At 42.3% G+C, this 27,510-nt stretch overlaps 1 long non-coding RNA gene across 1 annotated transcript; it reads right to left on the reverse strand.

Moving 5' to 3' along the window:
* Positions 1-4,149: 4,149 nt before the first annotated feature.
* LOC141516577 (uncharacterized) lies at positions 4,150-27,510 on the reverse strand. Its single transcript, XR_012476754.1, has 3 exons — positions 27,449-27,510; positions 7,990-8,155; positions 4,150-4,670 (listed from the first exon to the last, which is right to left on the reverse strand). It is a non-coding gene; the product is annotated as an uncharacterized LOC141516577 (long non-coding RNA).

The raw sequence follows: 27,510 nt of genomic DNA on the forward strand, positions 1-27,510 counted from the left end.
CTTCTTTATTAATGGGTCATTGCTGAGAGCACAAAGCACCCCCTCCCAATCCAACATGCCCAGGGGCTCAACTTCCCCCTCCCTGAGAGGGAATTAAGTCTGGGGCCCAGCTGGAGGGCTCTGATGGGCTTTTAATGACAGGGCCACTGCACCAGACCCAGGGAAGATGGGCCGGCAGCACCAGCTGGCTGCTTTGTTTGTTCCCTTTGTTCCCCTAGCTGCTCCCGCCCTCCTGCCCACCCCACCAGCTTGTTTCTTGGCCTCCCCAGTGAGAGGCAGGGTCTGGGAGGGGCCAGCCTCCCCGAGCTGGAGGGAATTAGAGTTTCAAGTGGGAGGGGGCAGACAATGAGGCACAACTCCTCATTTCTCCTCTGGTCGTGGAAGCAGGATCCCCTTCCCCCACTGCCTAGGTTATTTATTACCCGGGATGGGTGCCACTTCCTTGGCCCCTCATGACCACACATAGACTTTCATCTCAGCTGCGTGTGCTTACATCCTCTTCTGTGGCCTTGGGGTGGGGGGGGGTCTTGAAAAGCTGGGCCAGCAGGACCCTACCTGGAAAGTCTTTGGGGATAGGGGATACTGCAGCAGTTGGGGTCCCCATCGCAGGACCATACTGCCAAGAGAGACACCAAGGGACAGAAGCCACAGAAGAGAAGAACAGCAAGATTGGGGGGAGCATTAGCGTGGAATCTCAGTGTAGCGCCTTACTGCTGGGAGAACTTGGCAGACTGCATCACCCTCCGTTTCCTCACTTCAAAACAGAGAGGACTAGACTAGGTGACTTCCAGGGGTCTGTCCCAGTCTCTAGTCAATGACACAGGGGAGAATTCTTCAAGTTTGCAAAGCACCTTGTAACCTTCTTAGGATTCTCCCCTAGACTGGGCTAAGCCTCTAGCTGATCTCCCTGCCTCCAGACTCTCCCTCCCTCTGCCCATCCTCCCCCTAGCTAAGGTCTCCTCAGGTCTCCCCTCTTCCCTTCATCTGCTCCTTATTGTTTGGAGAATTCCATCCAAATAGCCCTGGAATGTAAAGGCCTTCCCAACTCACCTTTGCAATGGTCCATCTCAGCCAAACTGTAGCTCTTCTCCCAGCTCCCCATTCTTCCTCCCTCCTTCCCCCTCTCTCTTCCCCTCCTCCCACTCCTCATTCCTCTGCTCCTCCCTCTCCCCCTCCTCCTGCTCTACCTCTTCCCCTCCTCACTCCTCCTTTTCCTCCTGCTCCTCCTGTTCCCCCTCCCTTTCCTCTGACTCTCCTCTTATTCTCCTTCCTACCCTTCCACCCTCTTCCTCTTCCCTCTTAGCTCCCTCCTCCTCTCCCCTTTTCTTCTTCTCCCTGTCCTCTTCCTTTTTCCTCCACCCCCTTCTCTTCCTCTCTCTTCCCCTCTCTTCCTCCACCTCCCTCCTCTTCCTCTCCCCCTTTTCCTCTTTTCCTTGTCCTCTTCCTCCTCCCTTCTCTCCCTCCCTGCCCTCTAGTGCCTTTGAGTTCATGATGTGTCTTCACTCCCTGCCCCATAAGTAGCTCCTTCAGGGCCTCCTCCATGAAGGTGCTACCTGAGGTTCTCCTTGTGATAAGCAAATAGCCTTCAGCCCTTGGCCACAAGCTCAGCTTTTCATCAAACTGGAAAAGCTTTGAGTGGTTACTCCTGGGAACAGATTGTGCCCACCAGCATGCCAGGCCCCAGAGGTTTGCCCTGTAATAATAATAGTTGTCTTTCCATTTGAAAGATAACCGCACTGATGAAATTAATGGTGGTGTGACTGACATAATCGTGTTTACTATAGTGAGGGGTATACTGGGCAAGTCATCCTTCTCACTTGGCTTTCCAGAGCCATTCACCTTATGACCTACTTGATAGGAAACAGGACTATTGAGGATGGTCTGGATGCTTCAGGAGTCTCTTGGCCTTTGAGTTGATTTCTCTTCTTCATATCAGTGAGACAAGTCCGTCATCATCTATACGGGCAAGCACCAGCATATTATTTCTTTTTTTTAATATTTTATTTGTTTTCCAATAGTAGTTTCTACCCATCATTTTCTGTAAGGTTTTGAATTTTACAATTTTCCCTCTACCCTCCCTTCCCTCCCCATCCCCCCACAGAAGGCAGTCTGGTCATCTTTACATTGTTTCCATGCTATATACATTAATGGAAATTGTGTTGGGAAAGAAATCAGATCCTTGAGGAGAAAACAAAATATTAGAGACAGCAAAATTATGCTGTACATAAGACACTTTTTTATAAAAAATAATTTAAAGTAATAGACTTTGGTCTTTGTTTAAACTTCACAGTTCTTTCTCTGGGTACAGATGGTATTCTCCATTGCAGGTACTCTAAAATTGTCCCTGATTGTGGCGCTAATGGAATGAGCAAGTCCAATAAGATTGATCATCACCCCCATGTTGCCATCAGGCTGTACAATGTTTTTCTGGTTCTGCTCCTCTTGCCCAACATCAGTTCATGGCATGTGATTTCTGATGATAGAATGTGACAATCCAATATATCCACACCTGTCCTCTTAATGGACTAATAGAATGGCCTTCCACCTGCAACCATGCTGTGCCTAGAAGCTGCCTAGTGTATCATGGGAATACTGCCTCTGGATTTGGTTTTTGGACATCCAGCTTTTATTCTTCATTAATGAGAACATTCTTTGCCCTGTTGTAACTCTGAAAACAAAACCAAAACTCCCTAGGAGTCTTCGAATTTTGAGGCAGCCCCCGGGGTGTCAACAGGCTTGGCATGGAGAGGGCATTGACCAAAGCCCTAGCTTAAGTGCTTCTCTCTAGACTTGGAAACATGCTAGAAGCAATCTTCATCCCAACTCCAACTGGCCCATGGTGACACTGACCTGTGTTAGCTTAACAAGTCAGTCTTGGGAGGTTGAAAGGCCAAGAGAAACCCTCTCCTTTCCTGAGCTCCATTTTCCTCATTTGTAAAACAAATCCAATAATCCCTCCCCTGCTTCCCTGACAGGGAAAAAGAGGCTACAAAAGGTTAAATGCCCAGCTCAGTATCGCTTAGCTACATCAGCATCTGAGATCAATTTTATTTAAATCCAGGTGTTCCTGACTCCACAACCAGTTCCCTGCCCAATATGCTCTTCTCTAAGTGAAATACTTGTAACCCAATTCTTAGCACTTGGCTTAAAAACCCTCTCTATAAATGCAAGATGGTGCTCTAGGCTACACAAAGGGAGACATGATGCTCAGTGGAAGAAGGTAGCGGGTCTAATGACCTCAGTCTTGGTCAGACTCCCTCCTCTGCTCAGGATCAGGTGCCCCAATTTAGGAAAGACCTTGAGAAGCTGCAGTGTCTGGAGAAGGCCAGCAGATTACTGAAAGGTCCCCCAATTCGTGCCCTTTGATGATCAGGTAAAAAAAAAATAGGAATGTTTAACCTGGAAGAAAAGGGTTGGAATGCAGAAGATTAGGTGTGAAAGGTGGAACAAGGGATGAAAGGTGCCAAAAGGAAACTTCAGGCTTGGAGGAAGGAGACATTTGCTAAGAATCCTGGCTGCCTCTAAACAGAAATGGTTGCATCTGGAAGGAGGGTCCACTCCCTGCAGTTCTGTAGGCTCAGGATGAATGGATCCTTATCTAGTAGGATATAGAGTAAGGATGGGCCCTGCCAGCTCTGAGTCTCAGCTCTGACTCCAGAACCTGCAGTATCCCATCTCATGAGGAAGCTAATCAATTTTCTTTCTTAATATTTCTTTTAGACATGATGTCCATGGTGTCCAGTAGCTCCCAAGTCTCTTCATGAAGGAGATGAGGTTGGAAATATGTTTATAAGAGCAAGACAGTGAGAAACCCTAAGCCTCTAGGACTAGAAGCAGTGAAAAAAGTAGAACCTTGACACAAGAAGGGATGTGAGAGGTCACTTACTCAAAGGAGAATTTCCCATCTACAGTAATTTTAAATGGTACTTCTCTAGCTCTTCTGCTTGATTTGGTTGGTGGAATATAGAAATGTTGATGATTTGTGTGTGTGTGTTTTACTAAAGTTGATAGTTATTTTTATGAACTTTTTAGTTGATTCTCTAGGGTTTTCTTAAGGACCCTTACCTTATTGTCTATAAAAAAATGACATGGCCTATGCTTAGTTTTTCAAATACTTTTTTGTTTTATTGTTATAATTAACATGTTTAGAATGATATTGAATAGTTATAATTAATGGGCATCCTTGCTTCATCCCCAATCTTTACTGAGGAGGCTTATAGCTTATCCCATTAAGATAATGCTTGCTCTTGGTTTTATACAGCTGCTACTTATTACTTTAAGAAAAAACCCCATTGATTCCCATACTCCCTAGTGTTTTTAATAGGAAGGATTATTGTATTTTGTCAAAAAATTTTCCTTCATCTACTTAGCATATAATTTTTGTTTTGTTATTGGCATGATAGTTTTCCCACTATTGAACCAACCCTGAATTACTTATCAATCCCACAACAGTCATAGTGCATGATGGTTAGGTTAAGGGCCAGAAGATCTTTCATCATTGTCTTAGCAGTGTTTCCAATACAGCAATGACTGATGATGGTATCTACATTGGGGGGAGGAGGAGTAATGAGGAAAGGCAGATCCAAGAGTCTTCATATGACACCATGTTGAAGGAGAACTATTCCAATAGGGGCTGCTCATATCCAAAATTTGAGCTCTGTTTTCCCATCCTGTCAATCAATGAGGAGAACAGAAGACACCAAACAGAAAAGCAGAGAAGAAAGATGATTAGTTCTGGAGTCATTGATATCCCATTTCTGATAAACACTACCTATATGACCCTGGGCAAGTCTCTAGGACTCAGTTTCTTCCTTGGTAAAATAAGAGAGTTGGACCCCCCTTCCCTTGTCCCCTGGCCCTTGACGGATTCATATATGCCTGTCTCTGTCTCCAATTGTCTCTTTCTTAGTCTCTCATTGTTTTCCTCAGTTCTGCTCAGATGACCTTAAATGTAAAGGTCTATTAATCCCAGGTTATTTTATTTCTTTCTTACTAGTGGCTTATTTTCTTCTTGTTTAAAACCAATTAGAGAGCATGTGGCATCATGGGACAAGCTGCATGACTGGAACAACGGTTGTGGATTTTTTTCTTCTCCCCACTGCAGGCTTCCTTTGGCTACTTACATAATCCCCTCCTTCTGGATGGCTTATTCTGCCATTTTATGCTATTCTACCATGAAATTACTAAGCCCCATGCTTCCAGTGAGGTCCCTGAAGCTACAGTGGGCACATCAATAAGGCTAATTCTGACTTGGCTCAGGAATTGCCCAAAACAAGATCCACCTGAAGTGGATGTCCATAAAGACCATGGAGGGACATGGGCAGAGGAGGGAGGATGAGACAAGACTAAGAGATTCAGCAGGGATGAGGCTCCAATTACCTTCTGGGTAACCAAATGCAAAGTTTTATATTGAGCTTCAATAGCCTTTCAGAAAGAACACCTTTAGAATGGTGGTCAGAGAAGCAGGGGTTGGCATAAGGAGTCATCACAGACAATAGCAGGGAGGGAAGCTCAGCATGGGGCTTAAACCCAGGAATCTAACCTTCAAGGGATAGAAATTGTGGCTCATGCCCAGGTAGCCTGGAGGAGAGAAGACAGGAGTGTGCCCCTTCCTGCTGATCAGATCTGAGGAAACTGCCTTGGAAACCTCTCTCCTTTACCCAGGACCTGGGAATGCAGAATCTTACTGTTCCCACAGGCACACAGGAATGATCAGGATGTCTCCCTAGGAAGCTTACAGAGCCAGAGGAATCCCATGTCAGAGGCTGGGGCTGGGGAATACTACCCACAGAACTCCTAGGGATAGTGGTGAGGGATGAAGATCTATCCTCCCATCGTGGATCTAGAAGAGGGAAAGGAAGGGGTGGGGTAAGGGTAGGTAAAGGGTGATGAGAAAAAGGACTAAGCAAGAGAGCTGGGTCTCAGAGAGAGAGAGAAAGTAAAGACAGAGACACTGGTCCTCATTTTACTGAACTAAAGTTCATTGAATCAGGTCACTGAATACCCTTCCCTCAACTCTAGTTCCTTTCTCTAACAATTGGGGAGAGTAAGACTTGCACTAACTCACTTCAAAGAATTATGGCAGCAAAAATGCATGTGAAAGTCCTCTCAAAACTATCTAAACTTCAGCTGTCAACATAACTAATATTTTGATGATTTCTACTGGCTCAAGGCCCCCTTTCCCCCCAAGTTAAGGATTCACCTGAACTAGGCCAAGACATGGGGGAATGACCCCAAAAAGTCATTAATTCTTTGAATCATTTGAATCATTTTTCTCCCCCAAGTTTACTCAGGGAAATCTCCAGATAAGCTCCTGTCTAGGTTTCTATTAATTTGGGTAAAAGCATCCCAAGCTCTAGTGTAAGGACTTACATACCAGATTGAGGAAAGTCTTTATTCACCCCACAGAAAGAATATAAAAGGTACAAAGGGCTCATAGGGTCCCATTGAATAAATATAGAAAATATATTCCCTTGGAAGGGAACAGAAGTAAGAGTAGAAAACACTCAGACCTTCTGGTAAAATTTCTTTCATCAACCCAGCCCAAATGATCAACCTCCACACCACAAACTGCTGTCCGATGAAGCATCAGAACAATTCAGTATCTACATAGGGGAACTCAATCTCTGGTGGGTAATGTGATTCTCTTTAGCCTGGAGGCATCAACACGTTGAGGTCTCTCTCTCCTACTACCACAAGAATGCTTTTCTTTACATATAGCTGGGAGGAACAATGGACTCTGGACTGGTCCGGGGTCAGTGGGCAGCAGAAGGCCCCATTCCAGGTCTTGACCTACCCAGAGTCTCTGTCAGTCTGACCTAGCCACAACACTCAGAACTCGCTCCCCATCTATCACAGGTGGCAATGTCCTGCCTGGTATGGAGTTGGACCAGGGAGGAGCCATTCACACAGCAGCGAGGCAGCTGCGCCTCCTGAACTGGGAGGTTGTCGGCCAGTGGGTGTTTTGACCTTGGCTACCCAACAGTGTGAGCCTGTGAAGAGAGAGCTTTGTTTTGGAGGCAGTGTCATCAACAGCCAAATTTAAAAGCCACAGATTTTTCCCCCCAAAGCTTACTAACATTTGTTAATTTTCTGATCCTACCAAGTGAAAAGATCCCATCATTTCAACCTGATACTATCGCCTTTTCTTTCCAATGGAGATTTCTCCAAGATCATGCATGTGTGGGTATGGGGACTTATAGTTTAAAAACAAACTTGGTTTTAGGACTGGAAGACCACTTATCTGCCATCTTGATTTTCATTTCCAGTGAACAGGATGGGAGGGGTGGGATGAGAGTGCCAGGCAGGTCAGGGAGGGAGAAGGTTCCATGTAACTGTATAAAACTTTCATCAATTAAGTATTGCACTATCAAAAATGCTGAATCTTTTTTTTAGCTAATGTACAAACTGTGATTCTTGAATATTAGCACCTGATGACTAAAAAAGATTTTTTTCATAACTAACTTATGTATTAAGATGTGATCGAAGGCTTTATTAAATTTTTACTTTATTGGATGAAAAAAAAAATTCTTTCATCAGGTCCCATATAATCCTTTCAAGACTTGTGATTCTACCCTTGTTTTGGTTTCTGTAAGCCTAATCTAAAGGAGAAGCAGGCCAGTAGCAAGAAGATGTGGGGTGGGGGGAATACTCCTTCTCTGTGGCCTCAAGGCTCTTCCCTGCCTCCTAACAGAGACATGCAGTCACTACTCTCATGGGTCAGTGCTATTATCTGCCTGTCCAGGGTTCTGTGTCCAATGGAATCACAAGTAACATGCTATGGGTAGAAGGGGATGGGTAGGGACTGATTATCTTTTCTGATGCCTGCCAGTGATATTCTTTCAGGGGGCCCCAATTAAAAGTAGCCACACCCTGCAGGACCCCACATGATGGTTTGTTTGCTCTTCTGTAAAGACCATTTCTCCATTCTAAAAGTTTATTCCCTAATATGTGAAGTTACTTCTCTTAATCACTCTAAGGAAAATGTACCTTCTTCCTTTTATAAGGCTCCCCACATCTTCACAGTGGGACTTGGAATGAACTGGAAGTCACCTTCCTTCAGCTCTTCCGTGGGTTTAGAGCTCTCATTCAGGTTCCCCTTTGCCATCTTGGAGGGCTGAAGGATCTCTGTCCTCTTATCCACTGAGTGCTTGGTCTATAAACACAGACAGGTTGGGGATGGAAGAACGTCCTTTTCTGAAAGAAGCTTTGTCTGAGTCTTTTTCTTCACTTATTGAGAATTTCATCAGAGGAGGACAATGATCATGCTGTCCACACAAAGCCTCCTGGGTCTATGGAGAGGAAGCATTCCACCCACATGCATGATTTCCTTGGAACTTGTGCAGGCCATTATTAGGAGGGGAGTGGAAGCACCATACATCAGTGAGCCAGCACTGTCCCTTGCCATATCAGGAAGCACACCTGGGGACCCTGCTCAACCCACCTACCAGACGTATGAATAGGCAAACAGTTTATGAATAAATAAGAGATTGAGAACAGTGTGAGATATAAAATGAATAGTTTCAATTTCATTAACTTAAAAAGGTTTTGTACAAATAAATGTCACCAAGATCAGAAGAGCAGAAAATGATAGATTGTTTCTCAAATAAAGATCTCAATTCTAAAATATATGAAGAACTTTGCCAAATATTTAAGCATATGAGTCATTCCACAATTGAAAAATGGTCAAAGGAAATGAACAGGCAGATTTCCGATGAAGAAATAAAAACAAGTTATAGTCATAGAAAAATGCTCTAAAATTTATTAGAGAAATACAAATTAAAACAACCTTGAGACATCATTTTCACCTATCAGACTGACTAAAATGATTGAAGAGGAAAGCAAATTTTGGAGGGGATGTGGCAAAAATGGGACACTAATTTATTGTTGGTAGAATTGTGAACTGACTCAACCATTTTGTAGAATGATCTGGAATTATAGTCAAAGAGTTATTAAACGGACTATACCCTTTAAGTCAACAATACTACTCCCAGGTCTATTTCCAAAAATGGTTAGGGAAAAAGGGAAAGAACCTCTATGTTCTAAAATGCTTATAGCAGTCCTTTTGGTGGCAAAGAATTAGAAATTGCAGGGTTGCCTGTCAAATGGTGAATGACTGAACAAGTTGTGGCATATGATAATGATGGAATGCTTCTGTATTGTAAGAAATCATACCCTGAACAATTTTAGAACAACATGGGATAGACTTGCGCAAAATAATGAGGACTGGAATGAGCAAAATAAGAGAACATTGTATACTGTAGCAGCAATAATCAAGAATAACTTTGAATGAATAAGTCATCTTGACTGTTATGAATATGAACATATGAATAAATAAATAAATGAATGAAAAAGTAAATAAGGACATAAGAAGGAAGATGTTTTCTACATCAAGAGAAAGAAATGATAAATAGAAATATGTATGGAATGATTTTTCATTCATATGTATTTCTATATACATGCATTTGTATGTATTTATTTGTATGATCTAATGATAGCCATCCAAAGAGGGAGGAAAGAAAAAGAGGGGAAAAAAGAAAGTTACATGATAATATTGTATATTTAAAAGGAGTAGCAAATTGTGCCCAATAGATTTGCAATTTTATGTGCAATCATCTTTCTAAAAATTCTACAGTTATGGAAATACTCCTGTTATTTCGTAAATAAATAGAAGGAAGATGAGAGGCAAGAAGGCAGGGAAGGGCCATATTGTGATACCAAGACCTCAAGGCCCCCAGGACTACAGAAAGCAACACAGTGGAGGGTTGGCTTTTTCCATTTGGGAGTCTCTGACTTTTCACATATGGGTCAGTGACCAGGGAAGTGCTCTGCCCTTCCTCCCTGCAGTCTCCTCCTCTTGAGCATGCCCACATAATCTCAGGGGAATTCTGATCCAATTATGTGGAAAGCAGGAACCCTATGACTCCTGGGTCTTTGTGGATACCCCAGCTTTAGCAGGGCTTTTTGGTGACAGGTCCCAAGTTTGCCTCTTAGTCTCCCCCACACCATTGCAACAAGAGGAGACAGGAGAGGGTGCTAGGGTGCAGCTGTTTTCTCTGGAGGTGCTCTGGGGTGCAACTCCACAAGGGACAAGGTATGAGTTTACCTAGGCCATCTCCAACTTGGAGGCCTATAAGACACAATCATTGACCTGCTAATAGACATTTTCATTACACTGAGAAAACCTTCCTCAGGCTTTTGAGTCTCACTTGTTGGTTTCTAGACTGTTCTCCTCTCTCCCTCTATAATCTTCTCTCCTGGCCTGAGTCTAGGTTGGCATGAACTCCTTGCCCTGAGTTGGGTGGACAATGTCATGCTTGGTCAGAGAGAGCCAGACCAGTCTGGGGCAGATGGTCTAGGCAGTTTTGCAGAAGATGCCCTGCCATGGAGCAAGGTGGGCTCCCTAGGGTTTTCAGGAGCCTAGACCCTGCTGGGAGGAGGAAGCTAGCACCCAATGTTCTGCTTATTCTTGGCCTAATGCTATGGGATGGTCTACCAAAAAAAGTGTCTAAAAGCCTCCTCTGGAGCACTGGGGAATCAATGCTCCTGTTGACCAATGTGAGCCTGTGAGTTGATGTCCAGTGGTTGAGAATTCATCAACCATTGTCTCAGTCTGGCCTTTCCCTGGATCCTGACGGTGTGTCCTGTTGACTCTCCCAGTCTGCTCCAGTTTTTCCCTGCTTCTTCCAACTCTCAGGTTCTCACCTAAAGCACCTGGCCCCCACTTGTCCTCCAGTCCTACCTGTATCTGATCCCCTCTGCATTTCCTCCTGCAGGAGGATATTCTCTGACTCTAACTTGAATTCCGTGGCCTTATGTGGAGGCCAGACCAGGCTGACTGAACCACTTCCACACTCTCAGATTCCTGGGTTCTCCCCTCACCCACCCCACCAATCCCTCACAGCCTTTTGGTATTCTTTTGAGCTGTTGTCCACTCACTGAGGGAAGGGAACAGAATCTGTCCATCTCTGCCTGCCTTTCTCCAACCTTGCTCAGCACAGAGACTCATGAAAGAGAGGGGAAAGTATCACCCTCCCTCTCCAAATATTCGGGTTAATTAAGCAACCCGGGCCCAAAGGGATCAGAGGATTTGCCACAGGGTCTGAATCACCCAATGCTTTGACCAGGGGGACATAGAACCCACTGTCCTGCTCAGGCTGCAACTCCCATAAAAAGGCTAGAAAATGGGCAGCCATCCAGCTGAGACAAAAGGGTCCAGGAAGATGGGGCAAAGGCTGAGCATGGTGGGGGGGAGAGTGAGGCAGGCTCCGCAATGGAGTCATGAAAGGGCTGGATGCAAGCCATGGTTCAATCCCAGTCATGGGATTAAGGGTTTTGGGGCTGAGGTGGGGGTGGGGAGGCTCTACAGCCTCACATTCCGAGGATAACCCTGTGGGAACCAAATGACACAGCTGAGAAATGGCAGACCAGGACATGATCCCTCTCCCCCATCTTCTGAATTCCCAGCCAGGGCCCTTTACATTGCCCTATAGGCCAGTGCCCAACAGGAAGATAAGGTGTCCATCAGATGAGCAGCTCAAGAGATGAATGGAAAGAAGTTTCTGGCTGAGTGAGGAATCATCCCAAGGAAAGACCTGACAAACCTCCAAGAAAAATTCACTTATTAAGAGCAAATTTCACAAGGGAAAAAAATTGTTTTGGAAATGGAAATCTCCCTGCGACTTAAATAGAGAGCATCGATTTATCGGGCAACACCATGATGGGCTGGAAAATTTCAAGAAATATCATCTCAATTCATTAAACTGTATTAACTTTTTTTTCTGGGTTTTTTGCAAGGCAGACAGGGTTAAGCAGCTTGCCCAAGGCCACACAGCTAGGCAATTATTAAGTGTCTGAGACTGGATTTGAACCCAGGTACTCCTGACTCCAGGGCCAGTGCTTTATCCTCTATGCTACCTAGCCGCCCCTTGTATTAATTTTAATTATTAACGTTCAACATAATTATTGACTATTTTTCTTTGACTTGTAACTAAGGAGCGAGCATGCTCTGCTCCCCACCTCCTCCTGCTTTTCTGACACGTGATCTGGGTGGATCTTGTGGTGGGGAATATGCTTGATGTACTCCTAATTTTGAAAAATAAATTGGAGACATAAATAAAATGAACCTGTTATGGGAAAGAAAAGAGATGGAGCCATGGAGAGGCTGGTACAGTGTGACCTCATCCTTCCTTTGAACCAAGGTCCCAGGCCAGGACTTGCTGGCAGGTCTCAGGAGCTATATTTCCAGACAGTTTGACTCAAAAGGCATGGAATATTAATCCCCCAAGTTGCCACAGTACAAACATGATTATGTCTTGCTATGCCCATTATCAATCAGATGGGATGCACAGCAATGTTTATTTTCTGCTCAATTGAATTTGCCGTGGTTCCTTTAGACATTGATTCTTGTGGGAGTCTTCGAGAGGCATGTGGGGGTGGGGAGGGTTCCTGGGCCTCAGCATGTCCCTTGAGGACCTCAGGAAGGCCCCGAGTGGGGCGTAGGTGGACTGGACAGCTGGCTGCCTGTGCACCTGCGCAGATCTGCCTCTGGCTCCAGTGCTGGCCCACTCTCTCTGGCCAACTGCTGCTTATTTCCAGAGGAGAAAGACTGGTTGCCTGGCAAGGAAGGGGATTAATGTGCCAAAAATATCAGAGTCAGCCCACAGGAACAATACCTCAAGCTATCCCCTGCTGTCTCAATCCTTTTCCTTTCAGCTAGAATAGAGACTGGGCCCCCACCCACCCATCAGCCAGCCAGAGAAATGGAGTCAGACCAGAGGTCCGGAAGCCCAGTCCAGAGAAGCCCCATTGCATGTGGCTTGCTCTGGCCCGTCCAGCCTCTCCACGGCTGCTTTTCCATGAGATAGACACAAAGATAGAAGGCTCAAGAGGGATGAGAAAAGATGGGGAAACCATCCACAATTTGCTTCCAGTTTGAATACTAAGGCAATGTATAAACACCACAGGTGGGGTCTTTGGTCATTTCCCAAAGTTGGCCCCAGCTGAGGGTACCTTTCCAACTAAGATACAAAATCATGTCTGGGGTGGGAGGAAGGACCTTAGACTTCATCATCTCCCAATGTTGAACATCTTGTGATGCAGCCTCCTAATCCATGCAGGCAATTTCCTTGTCAACCTCTATCTCCTTGAACCCCTCCAGTGACAAAAGGGTCACAACTTTTCACAGCAATGTGCCCTATTGTGGGGAGGACTCAGGTAGGGTAGTTAGAAACTTTCCTCCAAAGAGCCTAGAAAGACTTACGATGTTTAAATGACCAGTCATCCCTCTGGAGGATTCCTGATGAAACATACTACTCACTTCCTGACTGTGGGGTGATGGATTCAAAGAGTAGAAGGACCCATAAATTTTTTGGATATGGCCAATGTGGAAATCTGTTTTCCTTGACTAAACATATTTATCACAATGGGTTTTCTTCTCTTTTTCCTTATTTTTCAATTGAAAATAAATGAGGAGAAATACATTTTTATTCACTGAAAAAAACTGGAATTCACAGAAGGTGGGTGTTTCTATAATACTGATCTTTTGTATATTTTTTTTTTCCTGGGTACTCTCTCTTCATTAGTTAATACAAGTCTTCCCAGGCTTTTCAGAAATCACTCCCTTCATTATTTCTTACAGTCCAATAGTCTTCTACTATATTTACATATGATAATTCATTTAATGGGGCTGCTAGGTGGTGCAGTGGATAGAGCACCGGCCCTGGAGTCAGGAGTCCCTGAGTTCAAATCCGGCCTCAGACATTTAATAATTACCTAGCTGTGTGGCCTTGGGCAAGCCATTTAACCCCATTGCCTTGCAAAAAACCTAAAAAAAAAAAAAAGAAAAAAGAAAAAGAAAATTCATCCAGACATTTCTTTGCCACTCCAAAGCAAACTCCTATTAATACTCTTGTATCTCTGGGTCCTTTGCTTCTTTCTGTTTTCTTTGTGAAGGTGGCCTAGTAGTGATAGCTCTGAGTCAAAGAACCTTTGTGGGTTTGGTTCTAAATTGCTTTTTAAAATCCCTGGACCTGTTCACAGATGCACCAATACTGATGCATCTTCCAGAGCCCCACCCTATCCTTTTGGGAATCCGGAACCATTCTTCCTTTCAATGCGAAGGAGCAAAACAGGCCGCTGTCTTCCCCACACACCACTACAGGCTGCGATGGGAGATAGTCTGGAGACCTCTCTGTGGGTCTTCCTTTAGGATGGTGGCCTTATTTTCCATCCAGAAACTGTCCTTCCAGGGATCACAGTGAACCCTAAATGTATCCTGTTTGGTTTTTTTTAGGTTTTTGCAAGGCAAATGGGGTTACATGGCTTGCCCAAGGCCACACAGCTAGGTATAATTAAGTGTCTGAGGCCGGATTTGAACTCAGGTCCTCCTGACTCCAGGACCGGTGCTCTAACCACTGCACCACCTAGCTGCCCCTAAATGTATCCTGTTTAAAGTTCTCTTTGAATCCCAGGGTAGCAGAGAAGCATGAGGACAGTGCAGAGCTCAGAGTCCAGTTTACTGATGAGGAGAGGAGGGACCACAGCCCTGTTGCTACAAGGGGTCACAAAAACCACCTAGTTTGGGGAGGCTAGGTGGCGCAGTGGATAGAGCACTAACCTTGGAGTCAGGAGTACCTGGGTTCAAATCCGGTCTCAGAGACTTGATAATTACCTAGCCTTGTGGCCTTGGGCAAGCCACTTAACCCCCATTCCCTTGAAAAATATAAAAAAAACAAACAAAAAACCACCTAGTCTCCTTCTCCCTCCTCCTAGTTTAAGAAAAGAAAACTGAGGGCCAAAGAGATTTTTCCAAGTACCACAGATCAATGTCTAACTGATGTTGGTTTCTATAAGACAAGGACACCCTAGTCTCAAGGTATTCTGTGAGACTGCACACACTCAAAACCATAGTTTACAACCCCCATTGTGTTTCTTTCAATAGTCAGACATGACATATTTAAGTTGTGGCTGACTCTTCGTGACCCCATTTGGGATTTTCTTGGCAAAGATACTGGTGTGGTTTACCATTTCTGTCCTCAATTCATTTAACAGATGAGGAAACTGAGGGAAACAGGGTGAATTGACTTGCCCAAAGTCACACAGTTAATAAGGGTCTGAGGGCGGATATAAACTCAGAAAGATAAATCTTCTTGACTCTAGGTCCTATCTCTCAATCCACTGAGCCACCCAAGTGTCCCAATGGCACAATTAGTCACAAAACAGTTTCCTCATAAGCCTGGAGGAATACATTTAACATATGTACAAGGGGAGGCACAGAGGTAGACAATACACACGACCAGGGCACAAGTGTGGAGACCACCCATAAAGAACTATGTTCAAATGTAGAGGACAAGCTCCTGTCTTCAGGCTGACAAGGTGTTGATATCTAGTGATTTCATTGTGCTGTTCCTTCTGAGTTTTGTGGGTCAAGCAGGCTCTTCATGGTATGAGCTGGGCATAGCTGGCACTGTGTGGTCTCTCCTCCCCAGCCCCATGGATGCTCACCTCCTCACACCAGGCATGATTCCATTAGGTATGTGATGGTGGAACTTCTGGGGCCCCCAGCATCAGGACTCACTGGAAATAGAACTTTCTCATAAGAGGAACTAGAGGTTTCACCCTCTTTTCTATTAGCTTAGACACCAGGGACTTTTTTTTAGAAGAAAGTCAGAGCCCTTACAAACAATTCATTGGATTAGGAAAAAAACTCTAGGACTTTTCCTCCTACAAGGGATGTCTGTCTCTTCTCAGAACATTCGTTTACTCCCAAAAGGAGATTCTTTGACCCAAGAGTCAAACATGTGGGAACGGAATAATTCCACCTAGTTACCACCCTCCACCCACCGGCACAAAACTGTTGATGGTGAAGCAGGTGCTAACCCATATCCCACACGTTAAAAGCAGGTTCTCAGTCAGAAGCCTTATTTTGACTTGGAATGAGAATTTCTTTGTGACTTGTCATTTAATCCCTAAGCTCACCAAGTCAGTCAAAGGTTAGAGGGCACTCGTCCTAAATATATTCTCAAGAGCTCTCAGGCTCCAGGGTTTCCATTTTGTGACTTCTAAATTCTTTTTATTTTCCATGTAAGTGAAAGGGAGAAGGATAGATAAAGACAAAACGCTCTGCTTGGGGGCAAAGTCATTTTTTTCCACCTTTCCCTGTCACATTCTTAACTTGATTACATCTGTATAGTAGGCCCCATACTTGAGAATAACTTTTCTATCCCAATGGGCTTCTCTTCCCTAGGCTCAACACCCCGAGTTCCTTCAACCAGATGCCTTTGGTATTATCTTGAGGTCCATCTGTATCTATCTTCCCCTCTCTGAATGTTCTGTAACTTGTCCTTTCTACACTATGCGGGTCAGGACTGTTATGCTACTCTCTAGATGATGTCTGTCTACTATGAATCCCAGATTTTTTTTAGATAAATTTTGATGTACAGTCAAATGTACTTACACCATAAAATTGATTTCTTGGCCTCAAGGATAAGACTTTACATTTATTTCTATTGAAAGGCATTATATTAATGATCTCAACTTTCTAACAAGATCTTTTTGAATACTGATTGTATCATACAGTGTATTATTTCTCCATGACAACTTTGTATTATCTGCAAGTTTGGGAAGTATTCCATTAATGTCATTTTATCAGAATCATTCATAAAAATGTTAAAAGAGCCAAACACTGATTCCCTAAGGTACATCCCTGGAATCCTCCTGCTGAAATGACACTGAATCATGAACAACTATCCATGAGGGATAGTCATTCAACCAGTTCTGAATTTACCTATAATAATATAATATAATATAATATAATATAATATAATATAATATAATATAATATAATATAATATAATATAATATAATATAATATAATATAATATAATATAATATAATTAATATAATATAATATAATTAATATAATATAATTAATATAATATAATACAACTTTCCCAAGCTTCATGATGTTTAAACTCTTTTGCATTCTTAAAAATAATTGAGGATCTTCCAAAGAACTCCAGTTTGTGAAGGTTATAGCTATTGATATTTACTGTATCAAAAATAAAGCTGTCTTTATATGTTTAGACTATGTCTGATCTCACGGACCTGTGACAGGATCGAAGGGATCCTTGAGGGTCTCCAGAAACACTTTGAGAACTGGAAGGATGTCCAGTTCACATCTCTTCAGTTTTTGGAATAAAGATACAAGGTATATGAGATCCTTTGCTAAAGTCTAAATAAATTCTACCTACAACATCTCCTTCCCTCCCCCACCTCTGACTCCCACCATCTGTCCCTCCCTCTATCTATGATTGGCTTAGTCACCCTGGTAAAGGTGAGAATAACATTAGCCTGGTCAGAGCTGTTCTTGGCAAAGTCATGGTAACTCTTGGTGACCATGGACTCCTTTTGTTCACTAAGCATCCTTTGGATGATAGAGTCTAAAATTTTTACAGAATTGGTGTTCTTTAGTTTAAAATATTCAATTACCTTTAGTTTTCAGGTTCTAGTCTCTTCCCTTTGTTGAAAATATATTCTTCAATGCTGGGGTATCTTCCCTTTTTTATCCTAAAATGTTTCATTTTATTTTTCTTAGCCTTTCTTCCTTTTGAATTGTTTTACCGATTCTCTTTTTTCTTCACATTCTTGGCATTTCCCAATGACTCCACCACTCCTCTAAAACACCTCTCCCCTTGTCAGATAAGCACAAGCAAAAAATCAATATTGGACAAGCCTGAAAAGGTTTCCCACATTGCTTTCCTGTAAAGTCCAGTCACCTTCTCTAGCTCATTTATAGATGAGGAAATTGAGCCAAATAAACTGAAGTGATTTGGGTCTGAGACCCAACAAAAGAATTATTGCAGGCTCCAGGCCCAGTCCTCCATCTACTACAGTGCCTCAAGTCTCATGGAATCATCATAATAACACTGATGACAAATTCTCGTTTAGTGTTTTAAGGTGAGTAATGTATATAGATTATCTCTCTCTTTTGGCTCTTGCAGCACCTCAGGGAGGTAGGTCCCGTTATTAATGTTCATTTTAAAGATAAAGAAACAGATTCTGAGAGGAGTCACCCAAGGACACAGTGGGATTTGAACTAAGATCTTCATATCTCCACATTTAATATACTTACCCACTATACTACCTGGCTGTCTAGGTACTTTGACTAGTGTTCTGAAGCTTCATTCTTCGATCAACCAGGAGCTTGTTATTATTACCAAAAACTGTAACTACAAATACTTGGGGGGGGGGGGTTGCTACCTAGGATCATCTGCTCTCTTTGCTGTCTCTGGGCTGATTACCTTGCAGAGACATTACTGAATCAGAGGTTGTATACAGTTCAGTAACATTTCTGCTTGAGTACCAGTTTGTGTTTCAGAAGAACTGGCCTGATTCAGTTTTGTCCACAGTGTGCATTCCTGCATCCAGTTTTCTGGAAATTTCCAAGATCCCTAGTAGTGACTGCTTATTGATCGCATCTCCCAGGTCATTGTGGATAGGAGGGAGCAGTTCAGCTTGGCCAGTGATGTGACGACATCTACCTACAACTCACTTCTCTTGCTTCTCTTGCTTATTTACCTTGGATATCAGTTCCCTATCCATTATTTTTTACTTTTTCTCTTCTCCTGTAAAGGTCATTATCCTTGGCAGAAAAAGAAGTCAAATAAGTAATGAGCAGCATTACCTTATACACACCTACAGTTGTCATCATTCTCCCCAGATGGCAGAATCAGTGACTGTTACATAGAAGATGTTATGGAAAGGCTGATTCTGTTTCCTCCTTCCCCCTTCCCAAACAGCGTTTCATTTTTTCTGTGATCTTTCTTTTTCTCCCAAGATAGCTTAGATAACCCATTTGTGTTCACACTTTTTCTCAGTACCCTCAGCTCATTTGGAGTTTTACAACTCCTGATAATATTCTTTTTTTAGCTTTGAGTGAAAAGGAGATGTTTATGGGCTTTGTCTAATATGGATGATCCTGAATTTAAAGAAGCACATTAAAAATTCTAAAGTATGTTTGCTTCCCATTTGGAACCTCAGATTTGTCAAATACTGATGCAGCCATAATGATTTCCCTAGATTGTTCTTTCACTTATGTTTTAAAACCAAGCTATTGATGACAAAGCTTGACAACTCATATAGGAAATATTCTTCCTTTAAGTTAACATTTCATCATTGTATCAGGTACATACATAATGTAAAACTTGACTTACCGAAAAAAAAATCAGTTCATGATTTGAGAGTGTTTCATAACTTTCAGAGTTTCCTGTAACTTAAGAGTTATTAGGCTTCCTAAAATAGAAAAGCATTTTGGAAAACCCTTCATAATTCCAGGGCACAGTATTCTCTTTTTCCTTCAATGATAGCCTCCTAAGAAAATTCACAAAGACACATTTGGAGCCAGAGGCCAACCTAAACCCAATTAACTGGCCAGCTAGAACATGTTTGACCCAGGCTTACTATGTTATAACCATCAGCATGAACTTGACTGTTGAACATTACATGAATCATGAGAAAAGCTGTAGTTGCTTTAACCTCACAGGCAAGGGAGGAATGATGAAAGTCTTCCTCAAGGGGCTCAATACCAGCTGCACCTATGATCATCCACCAACCTGTAAAAACCAGGATGGCAGTTGCAATAGTAATATACTTTTCTCCCTAATCAATGCATTCTGCACATCAAACACCCTCCAGATATCTAGACATTTTTCAGATCTTTTGAAAATACACCCTGCTCTCCCCACACTCTTACCAGAAGGCATGGACCTGAGCTCCATCTATTGCTCAGTTCAACGGTCTGCTGGTCACTCAGTGATATTATTCTTACAAGATGCCTTTGTATTACCTATCTTCTGTTCCATGTCCACATTTACCTCTTCTCTATATCTTTTAAAATGGAAATTGACAGTTGAGTCCCACAGTTTCTACATAGCTGTATCTTTAGACAACCTCTATTTTTTTTCTTATCAATGTTGTTTTTCTTTGTCTTGAGAATTTCTTTATGGAGTACATTCCATCTCTCTGTACCTAGCTTCCCCTATTTTAGAATTTGAGTTCAGAGATCCTAGATACCTTTCTTCTAAAGATTTTGAAATCCTCTATCCTTAAATCAAGGCTGTATGGAAATCTCTTATTGCCTTTCCTCTTCATTTTTATCACAAAGTCTAAGATAAAGTAGCTATCCATCTCTCCAAGGTTTCCATCATTTTCTTCTCAGTAACCAGTTTGTCCCTGTTGGTAAGATTCTGATACAACATAGAATTTCTCTTTTTTTTTGGTATCTTTCCCTTTTGAAGGCAAAAGTAATTTTAAAAGAACAATAGAATTTTATGTTGGCAAGGTTGCAGAGAAAAAAATGTATATTCATTTATTGCTGGCAAAATTCCAACTAGTAGAATCTTTCTGAAGAACAATATAGCTCTTCAGAGTTAGTATGCAGTAAAAGTTACAAAAATAATCAGATTCTTTGACCCAATAATTCCAATTTGGGAAATATACTGTAGAAGTGTTCTTCGGTGGACCTACTAGCAACAAAAAGATTGAGTATCTCACTTTCAGTATATGTGGAGAGCATGGAAAATTTTGCATTGATCTGCCTTGAATGAGAGATAGTTATATTTCTGCCCCAGCCAATTGATTTCTCCTAAAATGAAAAGTGCAAGCTGGACTCTCTGCTAGAAAAGAAGGTAAACACCCTCAAGGAATGTTTCTTAGCCCTCAAATTGTGGAGGATGAGGAAATATTCCTTTAAAATTGTGTGAGAGAATTAATATACTAATAGAATGCTCTCACCTTGGGTATTTTTATCTGATGAGAGCACATTTTTGACTGAGCTGTAGAATTAAGCAAGAAGCAAATTGTAGCTATGTGAGAACAATTCCTATTCACCTGTATTAAATCAATCAACCAAAAATGTAAACACTGTGGGAAAAAAGTCACACTGAGATTGGCTGAAGAGAATCATCACTGTGGTGATCAGATAAAGCAGCAAGGCAGTTCAAAATGGTCCAACACCTCCAACCAAGTTGGTTGGTTCTTGTCCTTTGTTATCAATGAAGAAAAATGACATCGTTATATTTGAGATAAACAGTGTGTCCAACTGTGGCTGATCAGACCAACAAGAGTTCGGAATGCTCTACCCCAGGGTGGGCACAAATAGTTCATGTGAACACCTGGAGTACATACTCTAAACTTATGTATGTCCCATTTCTTTTGAGCTGCTTCAATTCTGCTTTCCTCATAAAATGCAGCCCCCTCACTGATGAGGGCATGCCTTGCTGGGTGGTCCTGTGCTAGTGTCTCCCATGATGTTCAATTGATTCTAAAGTTCTTCAATGAGACCTTCAGGGTGTCTTGGTATTGCTTCTTCTGACCCCCTTGTGAGCTCTTGCCTGTGGGAGTTCTCCATAAAATAGTCTCCTTGGCAAGCATCCATCTGGCATTCTAACAACGTATCCAGTCCATCATAGTTGTCCCCTCTGTAGTAATGTTGGAATGTTAGGCAGTTTAGCTTGAGAAAGGATCCCAGTGTCTGGGATCTTCTCCTGCCAGGTGATCGTCAGAATCTTCCTAAGATGATTTAAATGGAAGCAATTCAGTTTCCTCACATGGCACTGGTAGAAACTGTCTAGTTTCACAGGCATATTTCAATGAGGTCACTACAAGGGCTCTGTAGAGGTAATTAGACCTCTTTTCTCCCACACTTTCTTTTGGAGTCTCTCAAATACAAAACTGGCTCTGGCAATGCAAGTGTCAACCTCATTGTCAATGTGAACCTCCTTGGAAAGGACACTGCCAAGGGAAGTGAACTTGTCCACAGGACTCACAACTTCTCCATTTGCTGGAATTGATGATTCCACATATGGATGGTATGGCTCTGGCTAATGGAACACCTGTGTTTTTCTTGGTATTCATTGTTAGACTAAAATGATCACAAGCAGAAGAGAATCAATCCCTACTTTGTTGCATCTCAGCTTCAGAGCCTGCATTGAGTGCACAATCATCCCCAAACAGAAGATCTTGCACCAACTCTTCCTCTACTTTGGTCTTGGCTTGTAGCCTTTTCAAGTTAAAAAATTTGCCATTAGTGTGATAGCTGACCTTGAGGCTGTGTTCATCCTCAGTGAAGGCATTTGATAACATGGCTGAAACAATCATGCTAAAGAGCATGGGAACAAGGACACATCCTTGTTTTATTCCATTGGTGAGTAGGAAATCTTGAAAGTCTTGTCAACTATCCAGAACCTGGGCATGCAGGCCATCATGAAATTGATGTATAATACTGATGAACTTCTCTGGGCAACCAAATTTTGACATAATTTTCCTTAAACCTTCTTGACTGATGGTATTAAAGGCCTTGGTCAGATATAAAAATGTTGTATACAGACCTCTGTTCTATTCCCAGCATTTTTTCCTGGACTTTGCGGGCAGCAACCACCATAATTGACTGTTCCTCTACCCTTTCTGAAGCCACACTGGCTCTCAGGAAGGTGACCAACTTCCATGTGAAGGATCAGCCTATTGAGGACTCTAGAAAGAATCTTACCAGCAACGACTAAAAGAGAAATACCCCTGGGATTGTCACAGGACAATCTATTCCCTTTACCTTTATAGAGATGGACAATGGAGGCATCCTTAAATTCTTGGGGGATAATCTCCTCATGTTTTATAAACTGGAAAATTTCAATCAGTTTTTGGATGAGCAATGAACCCCCCACCTTTTATGTCTCAGCTGGAATAGAATCAGGACCAGGTGATTTACCACTTGAAAGGAACCCAATGGCATTCAAAAACCTCTTCTTCAGTTGGAACTTCAGCTATGGACTGATTAACTTCAGCTTGAGGTAAGGTTCCAAAATGATTGATGATGGTCTGTTAAGAACATTATGTAGGGGCGGCTAGGTGGTACAGTGAATAGAGAACTGGCCTTGGAGTCAGGAGTACCTGGGTTCAAATCCAACCTCAGACACTTAATAATTACCTAGCCGTGTGGCTTTGGGCAAGCCACTTAACCCCATTGCCCTGAAAAAAAATCTAAAAAAAAGAACATTATATAAGCATTCAGCCCACCTCTCTAGGATCAAATCTCTATCATTAATCAATGTGGATCCATCAGCACTGAGTAGTTGAGTTGCTCGATATGTCTTTGGCCCATAAATAGCTTTCAGGACATCATAAAAGTATTTTGATTTGTTGCTATCTGCATAAAATTGAATTTCATCTCCCTTCTTACTGAGCCAAGAGTCCTGCATTTCTCTAAACTTTGCTTAGATTTTATTTTTAATGGAATTAAATTCTGCCTTCTTAGAAATGGATGAACTATCTTGCTGGCAAACCCTGTGGAGTTCTCATTTTTCATTTAACAGTTTCTGTATTTCCCTATCATTTTCATGAAACCAGTCTTGGTGTTTGTGAGTATTCTGGCCCAGATAAGCAAATGCAGTGCTGTGTAACAGATCCCTGAAAACTGTCCACTCCTTTTCTGCTCCACTGTTGCCAGCTGTGTGTTGGCTTCCAATTAGAAACAAACTGTTCCCACTCAAAGAGACCATCTAATCTCTTGACATTAATTCTTCTTTTTTGCCTTGGCATCCTTGCTTTGGTTGGATATGAATATTTAGCTTAAAGCATGAGTCTGTGATCATTCCAGCACTCAGCATCACAAATTGCCTTTGTCACTCTCATATCCTGTCTGTCTCTTCTCCTTAGAAATCACACAGTGTAATAGATGCCAGTGTTTGCTACAAGGAAGTTTTATTGTATTTAGGCAAGCTAATGAGAAGATCATGAGATTCACAAGTCTTCAGTGGGTGGTGACCATTGCTGATACTATTTCCATTCCTCCCAAGGACTCCTTGCCATTTCTGGTAATCTGAGCCTACTCTAGCATTAAAGTCACCCAGAATTATAAGCTTATCTTCTTTTGGTACATTGATCCTAAGGATCTCCAGGTCTTCAGAAAATTTTTCTTTAACTTTATCAGTGTTTGTCATGGCAGCAGCATAGGCACTGATGATGGTGGCATGGCATGCCACCAAAAGGGCAACCTCATTATCATGAGCCTATCATTTACTCCTTTTGGTAGGCAATCAAGAATGCTGACTAGATTAGTTTTGATTGCAAAACTTACCCCAGCTTCCCTTTCACTGAGACCACTCCAGCAAAACATGTATCCAGCTCCAAGTTCAGTAAGGTGGTCTTCATTTGCCATCCATGTTTCACTCAAGGCTACTATTTGGATACCTTACCTGCTGAGTTCTCTCACAACAGGTCTTTCAAGTCTATTGTATCTTGTGTTATCTATTAGTGTGCACACATTCCATGCACCAGTGGTGAGTGGAATCTTCTTTGAAGAAGTTTTTGTAGTTTTTTTGTGTCTTGACCACACTGTGGGATTCCCCACCAGCCATGGTAATCAGGCCAGGGTTGGGTAAGCAGATATGTTTAGGGATCTTTTCTATGGAATCAGGAGGTGAGCAGTGAAATTCTTAAAAGGGCTGCTCAATCACCCAGGAGGCTGCCAAATCCCGCTGTGGCCCTGGGCCCACAGTGTGCAGGGTTGTGACTCCTAGTGTATCCACAACTGCTCTTCATCACTTACCTGTCATCACAGGGCTTTAAGGATTGGTCATGAGTGATGTCTTTTGTTGCATGCATAAATTGGATTTAAGTGAGGTAGAGTTGCATGAAATCAACCACCTCACTCTCTCTTCCAAAGTCATCATGGTCTAACATAGCAAGACAGTCAATTGGTGATGGCTTTAGAAGCAGTGGATGACGTTGGTGTCTTCGATGTCTAACCAAGTTCTAAGAGTTCCACATCACCTGCTTCATTTGGCTTTATGACCATTGGAACAAATTGTTCTCCTTTGCCCATTTCATCAGTAGAATTTTCACTGATGAGTTTGAGACTCCCTTGGTTACCCTCAACCAGTTTAGCCTGCCTGCCAAAATGGTTTACCAGGGTGTGGCCACTATGCAAGCTCCAGCTTCTTGGAGTCACAGGTGAGAGTTAGACGACTGAGGTGAACATCAAAGGTGGAGCTCAACCCTGAAGAGGGCTGGGCAGCCCTCACACCAAGGTACATGAAATGGATTTAAGGGGAATGGGGGCCTGTACTAAGTCACCAACCTCACTTTCTCCTCCAGAGTCATCTGGATCCAGTGACCAGATACGAATCAAGACACATGGAGATGACCCTGGATGTGAGGCAATCAGCATTAAGTGACTTGTTCAAAGTCACATACCTAGTACCTGAGAGGAAATCACTAATAAGAGGAAATAATGCCCCGCCCAACTCTGTATTCCTATGAGACCATGACTTTGTGAACTTTGAAAAGTCAGAACATTTGGATTTTCCATCAGTGTCACCCAAAAGCAATATTTAAAGGCAGTATTTACATTAGGATTTGAGGACAAATTAGACAGACTGAGGACAGACAACATAAGACAATACAAGGGCATCGACTCTCAGAGTCTAGAAGAGAGCTACACAAATGTTGGACAATTTCAGAAAGACTCAACCAAAGAAGAGAAAGAATCTTTGCTCAATGTTCTCTCTAAACTTTGTACACTCTCTCCAGGGATTTTGAATGTACAGAGAAAGAGGAACAGAAATTCTGAGGTTGATGGTTTTACTACCAACTGTTATTTCTTAATATCTTAATAAATATCCCTTTCTTAAAAAAGTAATCGAGTCTAGTTTCATGGGGAATAAAAAAAATATTAAAATTGACCACCAAATCTTGCTTATTGATTGCCAGAAGAACCCTAAAAAGCATTGTAAAGGTTTGCAAAGTTTTAGGCAAGAAACTGAAGACTTTGGGGGCAGAGATGGCATTTCCATCATTACTGCTAATCAAAGGTAAGGAATGCATTAAAGCAAATCTATCCACTAAAGATGCATTGGGCTTCCTAAATAAAAGTCACTGTCCTAGGTGCTAGTACAAAAAAGAAACAAAAATGGCACAACCCTTTTCTTCAAGGAACATATAGTCCACTAAACATGAACATGAAGATAAGTACAGCATATAAGATGTATGTATCATATATAAAACATTGTATGTGTATACATTATGTATTCTGAATATGTATGTGATATGTAATTTGTACAAATATAAATGTAACAAATATTGAGTATGATCATATACAAAAGGCAGAGTAGTTTTGCTTCATTCTGTGTGTGTGGAAACAGAAAATGAAGAATGAAGAAAAGCTTTGTATCGGAAGGAGGATCTGAGTTGAATCTTGAAAGGAGAGAGGGATTGATTGGAGGGGAGAAGGGAGAGCAAAAGCATAAGATGGGAGATGGAATGTTATGTATGGGGATCAGCAAATGAGCCCATTAGGCTAGAATACATAAAGGGAAGTAATGTCAAATCAATCTAGAAAGATAGATTGAAGCCAGGTGGTGAAGAACTTTAAATGCCAAATAAAGGCAAGAATTTTTTTTTTTTAAAAAATACATTTTACTGATATATTTGGTTTTTCCATCTCCTGCTTTCCCCCTTTTTTTGCCCTTTGAAAGGGAATAGCCATCCTTTGTAATTCAGTAGGGGAAAAAACTCAGCAAAACTAGAGCACATATCCACAGAGAGTGATTTAAGACACAGTGACCAGACTCCCGGACCTCCAGCATTACCAAGAAGTGGGGAAAGCCCCCCCCCTTCTTTAAGCCCTGGTTTAGTTCTGATCATTTCTGGCACTCAATTTTGATAGTTTAGTTATTACCATTTCTTTCCTATGTTATGATAGCCAGTGTATATAATCCTTGTGGCAGCTAGATGGCCCAGTGGAGAATGTTTGACATGTGTCCAGGGAAACCTGAACTTGAATCTTTATTCAGTGGTACGAGCTGTATGACCCTGGACAAGTCATTTAACTTCTCTCAGCCTCGTTTTCCTCATCTGTAAAGTGGGAATAATAATAGCCTCTGCTTCCTAGAATTTTTATGAGCCTCAAATGAGGGAACATATATAAAGCACTTGGTAAGTATTAAAGTGCCAGATAAATCCTGACTGTTGCTACTGTTGTTGCTTCTGTTGTTACATCGTGTTCCTAGTTTCTGCACCCACTCTGCACATGCATGCAGACATATTAACTTTTCATGTAATTCTGAATTCATCCTATTCATTCCCCTCCTTTCCATTCACCCAGGCACCAGGAACTATAGGAGAGGATCCATCCAGCTTAGAAAGGGGGCATGCTCTGAGGAGAGACCCTGGGCAAGTCACTTACTCTCTGTCTATCTCAATTTCTTCATCTGCAGAATAGTGATTATTAATAGTACTCGTTGGGCAGAGCCAATATAGCAGGGTATAGGCAGTAACCCAGTTGAACTCATAACTCTCTCTCTCTGTCTCTCTCTCTCTTGCTCTTTCTCTTTCTCACTCTCTCTCATGCTCTCTCACTCGCTTGCACTCGCTCTCTCTCTCTCACTCTCTCTACCTGAATAAAGGAGAAGATCAAGGAGAGTGATGTCTTACAGCAGAGAAGAATGTGCACTCCTG

The sequence above is a fragment of the Macrotis lagotis genome, chromosome 3 (assembly GCF_037893015.1).
Source record: "Macrotis lagotis isolate mMagLag1 chromosome 3, bilby.v1.9.chrom.fasta, whole genome shotgun sequence".
Taxonomy (NCBI): domain Eukaryota; kingdom Metazoa; phylum Chordata; class Mammalia; order Peramelemorphia; family Peramelidae; genus Macrotis; species Macrotis lagotis.